Source organism: Piliocolobus tephrosceles, unplaced genomic scaffold (genome assembly GCF_002776525.5).
Source record: "Piliocolobus tephrosceles isolate RC106 unplaced genomic scaffold, ASM277652v3 unscaffolded_108, whole genome shotgun sequence".
Lineage (NCBI taxonomy): Eukaryota > Metazoa > Chordata > Mammalia > Primates > Cercopithecidae > Piliocolobus > Piliocolobus tephrosceles.
Window position 1 is genome coordinate 654,084 of NW_022291865.1, and position 20,401 is coordinate 674,484.

The 20,401-nt window shown below is 41.6% G+C and overlaps 1 protein-coding gene across 1 annotated transcript in view; it reads left to right on the forward strand.

Moving 5' to 3' along the window:
• The window catches only part of LOC113219580 (FERM domain-containing protein 5-like), a 334,349-nt gene that overhangs the window by 204,960 nt on the left and 108,988 nt on the right, over nt 1-20,401 (forward strand). The gene's annotated exons all lie outside the window — the stretch shown is intronic.

Sequence of the window (20,401 nt, forward strand, 5' to 3'; positions counted from 1 at the left end):
ATAGATAGATAGATAGATAGATAGATAGATAGATAGATAGATAGATATAGATATAGGCACATCTTGGAGATATTGCAGAATCTGTTCCAGACCACTGCAATAAAATGGATATTACAGTAAAGCTAGTCACAGATTTTTTGGTTTCCCAGTGCATATAAAAGTAATGTTTCACTATACTGTAGTCTGTTAAGTGTGCAATAGCATTATGTCTAGAAAAAAACATTTATATACTTTATTTATTTATTTATTTATTTATTTATTTATTTATTTGAGACGGAGTCTCGCTCTGTCACCCAGGCTGGAGTGCAGTGGCACAATCTTGGCTCACTGCAAGCTCTGCCTCCTGGGTTCACGCCATTCTCCTGCCTCAGCCTCCTGAGTAGCTAGGACTACAGGCACCTGCCACAGCGCCCAGCTAATTTTTTGTGTTTTTAGTAGAGACGGGGTTTCACCGTGGTCTTGATCTCCTGACCTTGTGATCCGCCTGCCTCGGCCTCCCAAAGTGCTGGGATTACAGGCATGAGCCACCGCACCTGGCCTATGTACTTTAATTTAAAAATACCTTTTTGCTGAAAAATGCTAACAATTATCTGAGCCGTCAGCAAGTTAAAATCTTTTGACTGGTGGAGGGTCTTGCCTTGATGTTGACAGCTGCTGACTGGTCAGGGTGGTGGCTACTGAAGATGGGGGTGGCTGTGACAATTTCTTATAATAAGATTAACCATGAAGTTTGGCACATCAATGGACTCTTCCTTTTATGAAAGATTTCTCTATAGCATGCAATGCTGTCTGACTGCATTTTACCCACAGTAGAACTTATTTCAAAATTGGAGCCAATCTTCTCCAATCCTGCCACTGCTTTATCATCTAAGTTTGTGGAATATTCTAAATCCTTTGTTGTTTTCAACAATGTTCACAGCATCTTCACCAGGAGTAGTTTCCATCTCAAGGAACCACTTTCTCTCCTCATCCATAAGAAGCAGCTTCTCATACCTTCAAGTTTGATCTTAAGATTGCAGCAATTCAGTCACATCTTCATGTTCAACTTCTAATTCTAATTTTCTTGCTATTTCTACCACATCTGCAGTTACTTCCTCCACTGACACCTTGAAACTATGAGGGTTGGAATCAACTTTTTCCAAACTCCTGTTAATGTTGATAATTTGACTTCCTCCCATGAGCCACAGATGTTCTTAATGGCATCTAGAATGATGAATCCTTTCCATTTTTTCAATGTACTTTGCCTAGATCCATCAGAGGAATCACTATTTATGCAGCTATAGTCTTATGAAATGTATTTCTTAAAATAAGACTTGAAAGTCAAAATTACTCCTTGATCCATGGGCTACCAATTGGATGTTAGCAAGCATGAAAACAGCATTAATCTCCTGTACATCTCCATCAGACCTCTTTGGTAATCAGGTAGATTGTCAGTGAGCAGTAATATTTTGAAAGGAATTTTTTTTCTTTTTGAGCAGCGGGTCTCAACAATGAACTTAAAATATTCTGTAAACCATGCTGTAAACAGATGTACTGTCACCCAGGCTTTGCTGTTTGAATTATAGAGCACAGGCACAATAGATTTAGCATAATTCTTAAAGATCTTGGGATTTTCACAATGGTAAATGAGCATTGGCCTCAACTTAAAGTCACCAGCTGCATTATCCCTTAATCTGAGTCAGCCTGTCCTTTGAAGCTTTGAAGCCAGACGTTGACCTTACTCCATCTATGAAAGTCCTAGATGGCATCTTCTTCTAGTAGAAGGCTGTTTAATCTACATTGAAAATCTGTTGTTGTAGCCACCTTAATAAGTGATCTCAGCTAGATCTCCTGGATAACTTGCTGCAGCTTCTATATCAGCACTTGCTACTTCATCTCGCAATTTTACGTTATGGAGATGGTGATATGGTTTGAATTTGTGTCTCTGCCCAAATCTCATGTTGAGAGATAATCTCCAGTGCTGGAGGTAGGCTTGGTGGGAGGTGATTGGACATGGGGGTGGCTTCTCATGAATGGTTTAGCACCATCCCCCTAGTGCTGTTCTTGTGATGGAGTTATCATGAGATCTGGTTGTTTAAAAGTGTGTAGCACCTTCCCCCTCACTCTTTTCCTCCTGCTCCGGCCATGTGAGATGCCTTGCTTTCCCTTTGCCTTCCACCATGATTGTAAGTTTCTTGAGGCCTCCCAAGAAACAGACGCCACTATACTTCCTTTATAGCCTGCAGAACTGTGAGCCAATTAAACCTCTTTTCTTTGTAAATTACCCAGTCTCAGATATTTCCCTTTAATTCTTCCTTTCTCCCTTTCTCCCTTTCTCCCTTCCCTTCCCTTCCCTTCTTCCCTTCCCTTCCCTTCTTCCCTTCCCTTCCCCCCTCCCCTTCCCCCCTTCCCTTCCCCCCTCCCCTCCCCTCCCCTCCCCTCCCCTTCCCTTCCCTATTCCAAGATGGAGTTTTACTCTTTTTGCCCAGGCTGGAGTGCAATGGTGCGATCTTGGCTCGCTGCAACCTCTACTGCCTGGATTCAAGTGATTCTCCTGCCTCAGCCTCCCAAGTAGCTGGGATTACAGGCACGCGCCACCATGTCAGCTGATTTTATATTTTTAGTAGAGATGGGGTCTCAAACTGCTGACCTCAGATGATCTGCCTGCCTCAGCCTCACAAAGTGCTGGATTACAGGCATGAGCCACCACAGCCAGCCTCAGATATTTCTTTATAGCAGTATGAGAGTGAACTTAATACAGATGGCTTCTTTCCTTAAACCTCATGAACCAACCTCTGCCAGCTTCAAACTTGTCTTGTGCAGCTTTCTTATCTCTCTCAGCCTTCACAGAATTGAGGAGAGTTAAGGCCTTGTTCTGGATTAGGCTTTGGTTAAAGGGAATGTTGTGTCTTGTGTGATCTTCTATCCAGACCACTAAAACTTTCTGCATATCAGCATGATGACTGTTTAACTTTCCTGTTATTCATGTGATCACTGGAGTAGCACTTTAAATTTCCTTCAAGAACTCTTCCTTTGCATTTACAAATTTGCCTCACTATTTGGCTCAAGAAGCCTAGCTTTCAGCCTGTCTCGGCTTTCAACCTGCTTTTCTCACTATGCATAATCATTTTTAGCTTTTGATTTAAAGTTAAAGACATGTGACTTTTCCTCTTACTTGAACACTTACAGGCCATTGAAAGGTTATTAATTGGCTAATTTCAATATTGTTGTGTCTCAGGATACAAGGAGGCCCAAAGGGAGGGACTGAGTTGGGGGAACAGCTGGTTGTTGGAGTGTGAGGATACATACAACATTTATTAAGTTTACCATCTTCTATGGGCATGGTTTATGGTGCCCCAAAACAATTATAGTTGTAACATTAAGGACCACAGATCACCATAAGAAAAAAAATAATAAGGGAAAATTTTGAAATATTGCAAGATTTAACAAAATGTGACAGAGACATGAAGTGTGCATGTGCTATTGGAAAAATGGTGCTAACAGACTTGCTGGATGCCAGGTTGCCACAAACCTTCAATTTATCTAAAAAAACAAAAACAAAAACATAGTATCTGAGTCACAATCAAGTGAAGCACAATAAAATGGGGTATGCTTGTACTGATATGTACACACATAGGTATACATACATGTTAAATAAAAACTATGGCATTTCCTCTGGAAGTTTGATTTAACATTCATTTGAAGTACCTTGGCTCACTGGTGTGAGTGTGTTACTAAATTTCTTTTAAGGACACATTCCTCTTTGAGAGAATGCTGGTTTGAAAAATAAATATGAGAGCTATTGGTCCAAATTACTATTATAGATTAAAAATCAAATTGTTTTACAGAAAATTGTTAGTCAAACCATGCTGCCAAAATAGGGGGGGAAACAATTCATAATTCTGGGTTTCTAATAATTTATTCATTCAACACCAGCAAATATTTGTTGAGTGTCTACAGCTTGCTGGATACTGTTCTAGGCCCCTTTGTTCATCAGTGAATGAAAGAGACAAAAATTCATGTCCTCATAAATTCTAGCAGTGATCCAGGGATGGAGAATAAGCAATGAATAATAAACATAAAAAATTAGTAAATGATATAATATATGGTATATTAGAAAGTGATAAATGCTGTAGAAGATGAAAACATAGAGTAGGGTAAGGAGAATGGGGACTGCTAGAGTTGGGAGGGTGGTTGTAATATCAGGTATACGTATCAAATACAGTAGTGTGGGCCTTGAAGTGAGATTGAACCCTTGAAGGAAGTAAAATACTCGTTTCTGGTAGAGGAATCATAGCCAAGGGCATAAATAAGATTATAGCTGTAGCGTGTGACAAATAGCAAGGAGGCTAGTGTGTTTGGAGTAGAGTAGGATGATGGAGGCAGTAATAGGAGGTGAGGCCAGAAAGTTATAGGGGCATTTTTTTTTTTTTTTTTTTTGAGACGGAGTCTCGCTCTGTCGCCCAGGCTATAGGGGCATTTTTAAGACTCTGGGTTTTATTCTTGAGTGAAACAGAGTTTTAACAACCTACATCTGAGTGTTTTGTGATCACTGGAATGTTCAGAGGAGTGATTGAAAGAGACTTACATTTTTAAAAACACTACCCTGACTGCTATGTTGATGACAGACTGATTAAGGGGTAAGTGTAGAGGCAGGGAGACTAGCTGGGAGCAATCTAGGCCCAAGACGATGGTGGTGGCTTGGACCAGGGTGATTGATAGCGGTGGAGGTGGTGGGATGTGGTTAGATTCTGAATACATTTTGAAGATAGAACTGATAGGATTTTCTGACAGATTAGATAGATGTGTGTATGAAAGAGAGAGTAAAGACTCCAGGATGATTCCAGGGTTTTTGATCTGAGCAACTAGAAGGATGGAGTTGCCGTCAACTGAAATGGGAAAGGCTGTGGGTGGACCCCATTTAGAACAAAAGATCAAGAGTTCAGTCTTCTGCTGTGGTATGACTTGGAAATTCTGAAACTACTTTCCATGTATCCTGGGACTGAGCACATAAGTAAAGTGAGGATAATAGGAGGTAGGTCTCTCATTGTTAGAAAAAGGAGTTACAAATATGGAAAGGGAGGAGACTAGAATTAAGGGAGGAGACCACCCCTCATATTGTCTTATGCCCAATTTCTGGCTCCAAAGAAAGAAGGAAAAATTAAAAGGCAAAAATGAAATCCACGGGCAGACAGCCCACTGCCGCACCCTGGGCCTGGTAGTTAAAGATTGACCCCTGACCTAACCGGTTATGCTATCTATAGATTCCAGACATTGTATGGAAAAGCATTGTGAAAATCCCTGTCCTGTTCTGTTCTAATTACCGGTGCATGCAGCCCCTAGTCACGTACCCCCTGCTTGCTCAATCAATCACGACCCTCTCACGCGGACCCCCTTAGAGTTGTAAGCCCTTAAGAGGGACAGGAATTGCTCACTCGAGGAGCTCAGTTTTTGGAGACATGAGTCTGCCGATGCTCCCAGCTGAATAAAGCCCTTTCCTTCCACAACTCAGTGTCTGAGGGGTTCTTGTCTGTGGCTCGTCCTGCTACAGAATGAACCCTTTGATATTGGAATAGAATTAGCGATATTAGTGTAAACCCATGGTTTTTGATATTGAGATACAGAGATGGATATAAATATACACCCTCAAACATACTTTCTTAACTTCATTACTGAGATGGCCTGTGACAAATGACCCTCCAATAACAATGATCTACAGAACACCCAGATGTAGGTTTTTAAATGCCACTCTCCAGTAAAAAAATCAGGTGCCTTTGAGAACTAGCCTATTCTGGGCCAGGGCAGAGAAAGGGTAAGATGAGCCTGGGACATCTTATTGTGCCAGAAACTTTAAAAGTGCTCAAGTGATGATGACATGTCAAAAGGACAGGAGACAGCTTGAAGGGGCTCACTTTGGCCAAACCTAGGAGTCTTTTAGCATCAAAATAAAGAATGAGTTGGGTGCAGTGGCTTGCCAATCATGGTGGCTTACACCTGTAATCCCAGCACTTTGGGAGGCTGAGGCAGGTGGATCACTTGAGGCCAGGAGTTTGAGATCAGCCTGGCCAACATGGTGAAACCCGTCTCTACTAAAATTACAAAAATTATCTGGGCACTAAGTAGCCAGCTACTCAGGAGGCTGAGGCAGGAATCCCTTGAGCTCAGGGGTTCAAGACCAGCCTAGACAACATTTTGAAACCCCATTTTTACAAAAAAACAAAATACAAAAAATTAGCTGGACATGGTGACACGTGCCTGTAGTCCCAGCTACTTGCAGGGCTGAGGCAGGAGGATCACTTGAGTGTGGGAAGCAGAGGCTGCAGTGAGCTGTGTTCATGCCACTGGACTCTAGCCTGAATGACAAAGTGAGACCCTGTCTCAAAACACAAACAAAAACAGAATAAAATTGGATTTTTATCTTATGCCATACACAAAAATAAACTCAAAATGTAAGATTTAAACATAAGACCTGAAACCATAAAAATCCTAGAAGAAAATATAGGGGAAAAGCTCCATGACATTAGTCTTGGCAATGATTTTTTTAATATGACACTAAAAACAGGCAACAAAAGCAAAAAATAACAAGTAGGGCTACATCAGATTAAAATGTTTCTGCACAGCAGAGGGAACCATCAATGAAATGAAAAAGTGTCCCACAGAATGGGATAAAATATTTATAGTCCATATATCTATCTGATAAGGGATTAAATCCAAAATATATGAGACTCATACAACTCAGTAACAGAAAAACAACCTAATTTTAAAATGGGCATAGGAGCTGAATAGACATTTTTCCAAGGAAGACATAAAAATGGTCAACAAGTATATGAAAAGGTGTTCAACATCACTGATCATCAGGGAAATACAAATCAAAACCACAATGAGATAGCACTTCAAACACGTTAGAAAGACAAAAGATAACAAGTATTGGTGAGAATACTTGTTACTGGTGAGGAGAGGGAACCCTTGTACACTATTAATGGGAATGTAAATTAGTATAGCCATTTTGAGGCTGGGCATGGTGGCTCACACCTATGGTTCCAGCTACGTGGATGGCTGAGGTGGAAGGATTGCTTGAGCCCAGGAGGTTGAGGCTGCACTGAGCTGTGTTCATACCACTTCACTCCAGCCTGGGCAACATAGCGAGACCCTATCTCCAAAAAATAAAAAAGTATAGCCATTTTGAAAATCAGTATAGAGGTTCCTCAAAAATTTTTAAATAGAATCACCACAGGGTTCAGTGGCTCACACCTCCCAGCACTTTGGGAGGCCAAGGCGGGTGGATCACCTGAGGTCAGGAGTTCAAGAACAGCTTGGCCAACATGGCGAAACCCCATCTCTACTAAAAATACAAAAATTAGCTGGGTGTTGTGGCACGTGCCTATAATCCTGGCTACTTGGGAGACTGATGCATGAGAATCGCTTGAACCCAGGAGGCAGGGGTTGAAGAGAGCCAAGATTGTGCCACTGTGCTCCAGCCTGAGGGATACAGCGAGACTGTCTTAAGAAAAAAAAAAAAATAGAACTACCATGTGATCCAGCAATCCCATTTCTGGGCATATGTCCAAAGGAAATGAGTTGAAGGGACTTCTGCACTCTCATGTTCATTGCAGCATTATTCACAATAGCCAAGAAATGGAAACAATCTTTAAGTGTTCATTCACAAAAGAATGGACAAAGAAATTGTGGTAGGGTGAGGCGCAGTGGTTCACACCTGTAATCTCAGCATTTTGGGAGGCCGAGCAGGAGGATCACTTGAGCTCAGGAATTCAAGGCCACCCTGGACAATATAGCAAGACCCTGTCTCTACAAAAAATAAAAAATAGCTGGACATGGTACATATAGTCCTAGCTACTAGGGAAGCTGAGGCAGGGGCATGGCTTGAGCCCAGGGAGTTTGGGGCTGCAACGAGCACTCCATCCAGGGTGGCAGAGTGAAATGCTGTCTCCAAAAAAAAAAAAGAAAAAAGAAAAATCATGGCATATATGTGTGTGTGTGTGTGTGTGTGTGTGTGTGTGTGTGTGTATGCGCACAAATATAAAATGGTATGTCATGTATGTGTGTGTATCTGTATATCACACATATATCTGTGATGTAGAGTTTTAATTTTGCTAGATGAAGAGTTCTGGAGATTGGTTGCACAACAGTGTGAATGTACTTGACACTACTGAACTGCACACTTAAAAAAATAATTAAAGGCTGGGCGCGGTGGCTCACATCTGTAATCCTAGCACTTTGGGAGGCCAAAGCAGGCAGATACCTGAGATCAGGAGTTCAAGACCAGCCTGGCCAACATGGTAAAACCCCATCTCTCCTAAAAATACAAAAATTAGCCAGGCATGGTGACGCGTTCCTGTAATCCCAGCTACCTGGGAGGCTGAGGCAGGAGAATCGCTGGAATCCAGGAGGTAGAGGCTGCAGCAAGCCAAGATCTTGCCACTGCACTCCAGCCTGGGCAACAGACCTAGACTCAGTCTCAAAAAAAAATTTAAAAATAAAAAAAAAACAAGATGGTATATTATGTGTATTTTGCCACAATTTTTAAAAAATCTAAAAAACAAAAATTAGGGAACCTTGTACAAAATATATTGAAGTCATGAGAGAAGAACTGTTGAAGATTAAAGAAGACTAATATGACATGACAACTGAATACAATTTGTGATTCTGGGTTGGGTGGACCCTGAATCAGAAAAAATATATATATATTTTGCTTTGCAGTAACACACTGGAGCAATTGACTTAAATATGAGTAAGACCTGTGGATCAGTTAACAGTACTGCGTCAACTTCTCGAATTGGATAATTATACTATGGTTATGTTAGAGGATGTTCTTGTTCTTAGGAAATACATAGACGTATTTGGGAAATAAAGGGTCATCATGTCTACAATTTCAAGTGGCTCAGAAAATAATAATATATTTATATATGATACATGGATTAAGAGAATGATTAAATATTGGAAAATGTTAATTATCAGGGAATCTGGATAAAGAGAATATGAATTTTTTGTACCATTCTTGTAACTTTTTGTAAATCTGAAATTATTTCAAAACAAAAAATTGCAAAAAGGAGTTTGATCTTGAACACGTGAAGTTCAAGGTGTCTATCAGACATCTAAATAGAGATGTCAAATAGGCAGTTGTACACACATTATGAAGTTTGAGACAAAGATTTAGGCTGAAGTTACCAAATTTGGGGTCTACATATAAATGACATTCAATGCTATGAGAGTTGGTAACGTCACCAAGGGCATGATCTTATGTGGAATAGAACCAAGCACTGGGCTTTGGAACAATCCAACATTCTAACATTAAATATTTCATTATATTTCCCTCAATAATATTTATAACTTCACTGTTAGTCATCCTGTTAGTCATCCTAGAAGAAGAACTTGGGATTTATTTGAAAGCAACTTGTGAGGAGCCCGGGCGCAGTGGCTCACGCCTGTAATCCCAGCACGTTGGAAGGCCAAGATGGGCAGATCATCTGAGGTCAGGAGTTCGAGACCAACCTGGCCAATATGTCAAATTCTTGTCTCTACTAAAATTACAAAAATGAGTCAAGCATGGTGGCACACACCTATAATCCCAGCTACTCAGGAAGCTGAGGCAGGAGAATCGCTTGAACCTGGGAGGTGGAGGTTGCAGTGAGCCAAGATCACGCCATCGCACTCCAACCTGGGCAATAGATGGAGACTCCATCCGAAAAAAACACAAAAACAAAAATGAAAGCAACTTGTGAAGAGAGAAGAAACAGTGTTAACAGCTGAGGAATGAAATTATCGTCTGTTTGTTTCCTATCCCTAGCATATGATGACTACAGCTTATTTTCTTTTTCCAGAAGTTTTGGTGCTTGCTTGCCAGCAGGTTGTTCCCAGAGATTGTCTGTGTTCTAGAAAGTGACGTCATTTTGCATGGTAGAGAGCAGCTGAATAGAAATAGGCCTGCCTATCTCACGGCAGGGCAGAGCCTTAGAATGCAGAGTCTTTCATTCAAATCACACCGAACTTCCTGATGTGAAATCAGCCATCATCTCACAAGCTCATCTCATCAATTTCCTGGTAGAAGCAGCTGTGCTGCCGGGGATAGAATCCTCTGGCCAGCCATTTTTACATCTGAAAAAGCACCCCTTGTTTTCCCTTTAGTGCTCAAGCTTTAGTATCTGCCAGTTTGAATGGTAGTGGAGTTTAGGGATTTGTATGTACTTAAACTGAATGAGGTAGAGAGCTTAATGGTCATGACAGAATTGACAGAATTGACAGACACCCTTTCCGTGGAGTGTTGAATCACATATGCATTGCCTCTGATCAGTCTGCTTGCTTGAAACTAATGTCAAAGGCAATGTCTAGTGTTGCCTCTTATCTTTAATAGGAAACTAGACATAGAACCCTTGTTCCCCTGTGCAGAGATTTGCCATCAGAGAACTTCATCTGTCCTTTAATACTTTTGCTATGCCCTGGAAATGATTTCTTTACTCGTCTTCCAGCATACATCACTCACTCCTACCAACTAATAATAAGCATATCTAAATCTTGTAGACCACTTTGCAATTTACAAAGTTATATATGTATTATCTCATTTAATCTTGATAGCAGAACTAAAAAGGAGAGAGTCTTATCCCCGTTTTGTAGAGAAGGAATCATAGCTCCAGATCATATACCACCTGTAAGCAGCTGTGATCCTTATATCCCTGATGACAATACCTTAGTTCCACGTTGAACCAGATGAAGAAATGTAGCTTTGTTAATTATATTATCTAACAAAGTCTCTTTAGTGTGATGTAGGAAATACCTTACACAAAAGACCATTTTACTATATATAGTATAACATCATGTTGTATACCTTAAATATATATAATTTTTTTTAAGACAGGAAAAGAGTCCTTTAAAAGGCCTACTGGAAGTAGACGGGAGATCTCAATGTCATGAACATTGAAGAACATATCTTTTTGTCATCGTTATGGTTTTGTTGTGGTTGTTTGGAAACAACAGAAGTCATATGGACTGAAACTATTGTTTCTTACGGCGTGTATGATCATTCTGGTTTTCTGTAAAGAGTAGAGAGAGATAGACATGTTTCCTTTTCATCATTTGCAAGCATCTTCTAGATTATAGGGCAGCAACTGTCACTGTTAGGTTTCAATAATATAAAAACTTAACAATAGAAATCAGGCCCAGGGGAAAAATCCACTCACTTTGGCAGCAGAACTACATTAAGAAAGCTCAGGGGCAAGGAGACAACAGGCAAGGAGACAGTTTCTCCTACGGAGACAGACTAGGTTCTATCAGCAATTCTGGTATCCTGCGTCTTTGCCAGCAGGCACTCTGAAGGGAATGAGATGAACCACAAGACAACGTGTTGGTAAGAATATATCCTTTGCAACCTTAGTGCAGATGGGGAATTTCTTTTGAGCTTGATCCATTTTTCTTCCCTAGAGTCAAAAACATGTTTTCTTGAGGAATCTCAAGAGTAGAATCTTTGGGTATGGATTGGGGAGAGGAGTGGGCAGAGAACAGGACGACGACGAAGGCTGGTTTTAGAGAGGTAGAGCAAAGACGCCGTAAACAAGCATAGCAGTTAGAGTGTTGTGAAATGAAATTTGGGAGTTACCCTTCAGGCCTTTATCATCAGAAGAGTCATTTTCTTTCTGGTGCTAGCAGCATTCTTCTGTTGAGGTAGTTCCCCGGTGTCTCTTCTTGAAAGTGGGAGTTCAAACTTTCTCTTTTTTCCTTCTACTCATCATGACTAGAGTATACCTGAGCAGATATTTGTGTTTGTACATTGTAGTTCAGTGGTATTCATGTTTTAATCATTGGAAAACTTTAAAGAAATATCAATACATGTATCATTTTTTAAAAGCCCCCCACATGATTCTAATGTATAAACTGGTATACAATTAAAAAAAAAAAAATCAGCTGAGAAGCTTAAAAAAAAAGGCAATCCCTACTCAAATCTGTCCTTTAATACTTTCGCTGTGCCCTGGAAATGATTTCTTTACTCATTTTACTCATTTTTTACTCTATAGTAAGAATCTATAGGAGAGAAACTCAGCGTTTGAACATCAGCTAGATGGTGAAACTGAACTTTATAGCACTCATCACCTCACAGAAATATCAATGTAAACAACTATCCATGCATGAAAATACCTTCACAAGAGCTAGGGAGATCAGATGAGAGATTGCAGCAATGAGGTATCATGTAGAAATAAGAAAAAGATACATTGAAGAGGGCAGGAAAGATAGTTTTACGTTACCCTCGTCACACTTCCCTAAACCTCAGACAGCACAGCATGGAGGAAGATACCCCACTGTGTGAGGGAAGGAGGAGTGGGTACCGGACATTGCCTCATTCCTCAACACTGGTCCTGTCCCAGTAAAACCCATCACTAGGTAGGCCCCCATGTTCCCTGACTCCAGGCGTGTACCTACAGACTAGGCTTCCAAGTCCACCGCAGTAGCCAAGCTAGATCCTGCAGCACCAGGCTCCAGGCCTGCTCAGTGGACCCTGCCTCCAGGCCAGCCCCTGCAGACCTAGTCTCCAGGCCTACCCCACGTTCCAGAACAGCCCAGAGGCAGGTCAGCCCACATAATCCCAGGCTTTAAGCCTGCCCCAGTGCCAAGGCAGCACCCTAGGCCTCAGGCACCAAGCCATCACCTTCAGACACGGGCTCTAGGCCAGGCTGATCCTCGTGACCCCACCCTGTAGACGAGCCTCTGCAACCCCACACTCCAGCAGCTCCAGGGTTTAGCGCTTTTCTAGCAGATCCAGGGTCCAGGCTTATAGTAGTAGACCCCAGCACTGAGCTGGAACCCATGGACACAGGCTCTAGGAACATCCTTGTGGACCCAGGTTCCAGGCTGGCTCTCACGGCTCCAGGACCTAGGTCAGCCCTAAAAACCTAGCTTCCAGACCAGCACCTGCACACCTAACCTCCACGCACATCCCCATAGACCCAGTCTTCAGGCCAGTCCCCAGGGCTCCAGGTACCATGCCAATACCCATGATCCCAGGCCCCAGACTAGCCCCTACAGATCCAAGCTTCGTTCCTGCCCTTACACCAGGCTGGCCCCAGGCTCCAGGCCAGTCCCCATAGACCCATCCTCCAGTGGACTCAGAATCCAAACCTGCTCCAACAAACCCAGGGTCCAGACCCACTCCTGTAGACACCAGTGCCAGGACAGTCTCCGTGAACCATGTCTCCAGGACCACCCCTGGAGACCCATGATCCAGGCCAGCTCCTGTGGACCCAGGACCCAGCCTGCCCCCACAAACTCAGGCTCCAGGCACACCCCAGCACCAGACCAGCCTCTTTGAAATCAGGCTTCAGCCCTTTGTAGCTGCAGGGTCTTCATCCATGGATTTAACCCATCATGGATCAAATATGTAGTTAAGCCTACAATGATTCCATCTGTACTAAACATGTACAGACTTTTTTTCTTGTCATTATTCCCTAAACAGTACAATATAACTGTTATTTACATAGCATTTACTTTGTATTAGGTACTACTAGTAATCTAGATATTATTTAAAATGTGTGGGAAGATATGCATATGTTGTTATATGCAAATACTATATAATTTTATGTAAGGGACTTGAACATCTGTGGATTTTGGTATTCTCAAATGGTCCTGGAACCAATTCCCCACAGATGCTGAGGGATGACTATATTCAAAGTGCTGAAGGAGAAAACAAGAATGCCTGGAAGCTGTCCTTCAGAAATGAAGGAGCAATAAAGGCTTTCTGAGATAAGCAAAAGCCGAGGGAGTTCATCACCACCAAACTTGTCTTATGAAAAAGGCTGAACGGAGTTCTTCAAGCTGAGAGAAGAGGATGCTAATTAGTAAACATTAAAACATATAAAAGTATAAATCTCACTGGTAAAAGTGTACACAGTCAAATTCAGAATAATATTGTAATGGTGGTAAGTTACTTATATCTTTAGCATGAAGGTTAGGCAAAACTATTTTAAAATACTATTAGTGCTGGGTGCAGTGGCTCACGCCTGTCATCCTAGCACTTTGGAAGGCTGAGGCAGGTAGATCACTTGAGGTCAGGAGTTCGAGACCAGCCTGGCCAACATGGTAAAACCCCGTCTCTACCAAAAAATACAAAAATTAGCTGAGTGTGGTGGCACGTGCGTAGTCCCAGCTACTCAGAAGGCTGAGGTAGGAGAATCACTTGAACCTGGGAGGCAGAGGTTGCAGTGAGCCAGTATTGCGCCACTGAACTCCAGACTGGGCAACAGAATGAGACCTTGTCTTAGAAAAAAAATAAAATAATAATAATAATAGCTATAATAGTTGCTTAAGGATACACAATATAAAAAGATGTAAATGTTGATAGTAAAAACAAAATATGAGGGGCGAGTAGAGTAAAAGTACTGAGATTTTTTATGCACTCAAAGTTGTTATCAGTTTAAAATGGCCTGTTATAACTATAAGATGGTCTATGTAAGCCTCATGATAACCACAAAACAAAAGCCTATAGTAGATTCACAAAAAAACAAAAAGGAAGGAATCAAAACCTTACACTAGAGAAAATAAATCACAAAGGAAGATAGCAAGAGAAGAAGGAAAAAAGGATCCACAAAACAATCAGAAAACTAACAAAATGGCAGTAGTAAGTCATTACCTATCAATAATTACTTTGAATGTAAATGGATTAAATTCTCTAATCAGAAGGCATAGAATGGTTGAATGAATTTAAAAAGCAAGACCCAACTATATATGTTGCCTACAAGACACTCACTTCACCATTAAGGACACACATAGATTGAAAGTAAAAGGGTGGCAAAACATATTCCATGCAAATAGAAATCAAAAGAAAGCAGGGGTAACTATTCTTTTATCAGATAAAATAGACTTTAAGTTAAAAGCTGTAAAATGAGACAAGGTCATTATATAAAGACAAGGAGGTCAGTTCATTAAGAGACTGTAACAATTATACATATACATGCGCCAACACTGGAACACCTAAGTATATTAAACAAATATTAAAGGACCTGAAGGGAGAGATAGATTGAAACACAATCATAGTAGGGGACTTTGATACCCAACTTTAAGCAATGGACATTTCATCCAGACCAAAAAAATCAATAAGGAAGCATTGGACTTAAGCTATACTTTACATCAAATGGACCTAATAGACATAAACAGAACATTGCATCCAGCAACAACATCATATACATTCTTCTCTAGCACACATGGAACATTCTCCAGGATAAATTTTATGTTAGGGCCAGGTGTGGTGGCTCACGCCTGTAATCCCAGCACTTTGGGAGGTCAGGGCAGGCGGATCACAAGGTCAAGAGATCAAGACCAAGCTGGCCAACAAGGTGAAACCCCATCTCTACTAAAAATACAAAAAAATAAGCCAGGCGTGGTGGCACCCACCTGTAGTCCCACTTACTCGGGAGGCTGAGGCAGGAGAATTGCTTGAACCTGGGAGTTGGAGGTTGCAGTGAGCCGAGATCGTGCCACTGCACTCCAACCTGGCAACAGATTGAGACTCCATCTCAAAAAAATATATATATATGTTTAGGCACAAAACAAGTCTAAATAAATTTAAATGAGTTTAAGAAGATTGAAATCATATCAAATATCTTTTCTACCCACCAAAGTATGAATCTAGAAGTTAAGAACTGAAGGAATTTTAGAACATTTCCAAATACATGGAAATTAAACAACGTGCTTCTAAACAATAGGTCAAGAAGTTAAAAGGGAACTTTTAAAATATCTTGAGACAAAAGTAGAATACAAAATACCAAAACTTATGGCATGCACCAAAAGCAGTGCTAAGGGGTGAGTTTGTAGCAATAAACATCTATGTCAAAAAAAGAAAAAAGGCCCATTGGCTCATGCCTGTCATCCCAGTGCTTTGGTAGGCTTAGACAGGAGGGCCACTTGAGCCTGCGTTTGAGGTTACAGTGAGCTATCATCATGCCATTGTGCTCCAGCCTGGGCAGAGAAATACCCCATCTCTAAAAATAAAATAAGAATTGGAGACTGATGTGAGTAATAATAAAACTCCAGTCCAGCCGGGTGCAGCGGCTCACACCTGTAATCCCAGAATTTTGGGTGGCCAAGGCAGGTGGATCACCTGAGATCAGGAGTTCGAGGCCAGCCTGGCCAGTGTGGTGAAACCCTGTCTCTACTAAAAATACAAAAATTAGCTGGGCAAGGTAGCATGCACCTGTAATCTCAGCTACTCAGGAGGCTGAGGCAGGAGAATTACTTTAACCCGGAGGCAGAGGTTGCAGTGAGATGATATCGCACCACTGCTCTCCAGCCTGTGCAACAGAGTAAGACTCCATCTCAAAAAAATAAAAATAAATAAAAAATAAAACTCCAGTCCCTTGCAAAAATAAAAAAGAATTTATAACCTTCTCATCAAGTAAATATTTGGACATATTCAGGAATGTCCAACCAATACTGAATATTTTTGCTGTAGAGACAATTCTCAAGTCTAAAACTCCATGTCAGATTAAAACAAAACAAAAACAAACTCAGAACAATCTCCAACTGGAAATTTGATTTAAGAACAAATTTCATTTCTGCTGTAAGACTCATTATTGGAGAATATTTGTAGTCTCTATTTCTGAAGCCAACTTTATTATTTTCAAAGCCAGAATTATAGTAGAAAACAAATATTCCTAGTAGTAGTTTTTTAGTAGAAGATACCTTATCCTCAAATAACTTATAGTTTAAAGAGTTTCTGTTTCTCTCATACTTCATCTTGTTGGGAGCTATCAGCATTCAGGGTTTAGATTTTTTCTGACACATGGTTTTCTTCTGGAAACCTACTAATTAAAAAAAGGATGCAGGGCTAGGATACTGCACTGTGTTAGAGATTTTATTATTGAGCCATCTCCAAAGAATGTTGAACCAAGATTCAAGTTTAGTAGAGCTTATACATAAATGGAGTTGAGCAAACAGGAGAATGGAGAACACATCAGTGCCCTGTTTGAAAATATCAATCCCTTACCTGGTAGGCCTGATGATTTTTAATGGAGACGAGATTGTGGATTTTTTGTGACAAGAATTGTCTAGTTTAATGTTCAAGAATTATCAGCACCAAAGACAGATCAAAAGGTCCATATTTATCCTCCCTGTAAATGCCTTGCCCTGGGAGGGTGTTAATATGCCCAATTTGGCAATGAACTTATGGATTTTTATGATGAATATCCATATTTCAAACCCAAGCAGGTGCTCTGGAGCAGTACTGTCTGAGTGCATAGAATGCAGCAGCAGCAGTAGCAGCAGCAGCAAAGACCTGTCCCAGGCACTCAGGGCTCATTTGTATGGATGCACCGATGCTGTGGGAGCTGTGTACATCAAAGCCACTGCAGTCCCCATCACAGAGCCTCACTGAGAAAAGGATTGTTCTGCAGCTTTTCTTTCCCATCGGAGTTCCACTCCATAATCTAATGCCCTTTAGCTGGAGAGGGTCTGGGAGAAAGGGAGCTGAATGTGCAAAGCAAAGAACAATTTGAGTACAGTGCTCAAAAATAATTGGCAGCTTCAGGTAAAATAAAGTTCTAGAATGATAAAAATCACAGCATCTTAACTCTGGCAGAGACCTTTACAGGTCATATAGTCCATCTTCCCTTGCCTGTTTTCAAAACTTAAACCATTCCAATTGGATAAGAACTAATTGTTCATTTTAGGACTTCCAGAAATAAAATTACAGAGCTGTCTTTGAAATCTGTTCAGATATATAGTACCTCTTTCACTGTAAGTTCATTTTTAAGTTAACCCAAATCCATCATGTTCCACTTAAAACTGGTTTTTGTTTGTTCAGTCATCTATAGAGATGTATAATGACTAGTCAGTGTCCTTTATGGAAAAGTCATTGAAGATCAGCCATAGTTAAATTACCACTTCAACTGTCTTTTCAGTGGCTAAAATCTATCAAATTCCTTAAACAGTTTTTCTATGGCCAGTTTTTTTAGTATCTTACCTCTTATTATTACCTTCTCCTTCATTTTCCATGCCCATCTTTGGTTGTAAAGCTTAAACTGGACCCAGTGCTGTAGAAATATCTGATGAGTACTTAGTAGAGTGAAAAGCTCACCTCATGTTTCCTAAATACTTGTAGTTTTTGCTTTGCACACTAGTGTGAGACCAAAAATTACCACGCTAACTGACTCTATATGATCTTAATAATCAATGAGAAAATTTATGATACATAAATGTGTGTCAAAACATTTGAAACTATATTTCTATTGGTTATATACATATAGAGAAATGAAAAAAAAACAGTAAAACTAATGTTAGTAAGCTGTAATTTAAAACATTATAAATAATGAGAAATGAAGTTTTATTTATAGGCATACCTCAGAGACATTGCAGGTTTGATTCCAGGCCATTGCAAAAGCAGGTATCACAAAAAAGCAAAGTCAGACAAATATTTTGGTTTCCCAGTGCATATAAAACTTATGTTTCTGCTGAGACGGTGTCCACCCTGGGAGCACAGATCCTCACCCTTGCCGCTCTGCCTCCCGTCCACACCCACCGCCAGCTCACCACGGATGATGATATCACTGTGCTTGTTGACAACGGCTCCAGCATGTGCAAGGCCGGCTTTGCAAGTGACGATGCCCATCCCGGGCCACCTTCCCCTCCATCGTGGGGCGCCCCAGGCACCAGGGTGTGATTGTGGGCATGGCTCAGAAGGACTCATGTGGGCAATGAGTCCCAGAGCAAAAGAGGCATCCTGACCCTGAAGTACCCCATTCGAGCAGGACATCGTCACCACCTGGGACGACATGGAGAAGATCTGGCACCACACCTTCTACAACGAGCTGTGTGTGGCTGCCAAGGAGCACCCCATGCTGCTGACCAAGGCCCCCCGAACCATAAGGCCATCTGCAAGAAGATGACCCAGATCATGTTTGAGATCTTCAACACACCAGTCATGTACGTGGCCATCCAGGCCGTGCTGCCTCTGTACACCTCTGGCCGTACCATTGACATCGTGATGGACTCCAGTGACGGGGTCACCCACACCGTGCCCATCTACGAGGAGTATGCCCTCCCCCACGCCATCCTGCATGTAGACCTGGCTGGCCGGGACCTGACTGACTACCTTATGAAGATCCTCACCTAGCGCAGCTACATCTTCACCGCCACAGCCAAGTGGGAAATCATGCATGACATCAAGGAGAAGCTATGCTATGTCACCCTGGACTTCGAGCAGGAGATGGCCATGGTGGCCTCCAGCTCCTCCCTGGAGATAGCTACAAGCTGCCCAATGGCCAGGTCATCACCATCGGCAACAAGCGGTTCCACTGCCCCGAGGTGCTCTTCCAGCCTTCCTTCCTGGGCATGGAATCCTGTGGCATCCATGAAACTACCTTCAACTCCATCATGAAGTGTGATGTGGACATTCTCAAGGACCTGTATGCCAACACAGTGCTGTCTGGCGGCACCACCACATACCCTGGCATCACTGATAGGATGCAGAAGATCACCGCCCTGGCACCCAGCACAATGTGGATCAAGAGTATTGCTCCTGCCATGCGCAAGTACTCCATGTGAATCGGCAGCTCCATCCTGGCCCTGCTGTCCACCGTCCGGCAGATGTGGATCAGCAAGCAGGAGTACGACGAGTCAGGCACCTCCATCGTCCACCGCAAATGCTTCTAGGTGGACTGTGATGTAGTTGCGTTACACCCTTTCTTGACAAAACCTAACTTGTGCAGAAAACAAGATGAGATTGGCATGACTTTGTTTTTTTATTTTGTTTTGTTTTGTTTGGCTTGACTCAGGATTTAAAAACTGGAATGGTGGAGGTGACAGCAGTTGGTTGGAGCAAGCATCCCCCAAAGTTCCACAATGTGGCGAGAGACTTCGATTGTACATTTTTTTAATAGTCATTCCAAATATGGTGAGATGCATTGTTACAGGAAGTCCCTTGCCCTCCTAAAAGCCACCCCACTTCTCTCTAAGGAGAATGGCCCAATCCTCTCCCATGTCCACACAGGGGAGGTAATAGCACTGCTTTCGTGTAAATTATGTAATGCAACATTTTTTAAATCTTCGCCTTAATACTTCTTTATTTTGTTTTATTTTGAATGCTCGGCCTTTGTGGCCCTCCTTTTTTGCCCCCAACTTGAGATGTATGAAGGCTTTTGGTCTCCCTGGGAGTGGGTGGAGGTAGCCAGGGAATACCCGTACACTGACTTGAGACCAGTTGAATAAAAGTGCATGCCTTAAAAAAACTTACGTTTCCACTATATTGTAGTCTGTTCAGCATGCAGTAGCATATGTCTAAAAAAACAACGCACATACCTTCCTTTAAAAATGCTTTGTTGCTTAAAAAAAAATGCTAATAACCATCTGAGCTTTCAGTGAGTAGTAATCTTTTTGCTGTAAAAGGGTCTTGCCTCAGTGCTGGGGACCTTGCTCTGCATTAGGTTTTGGC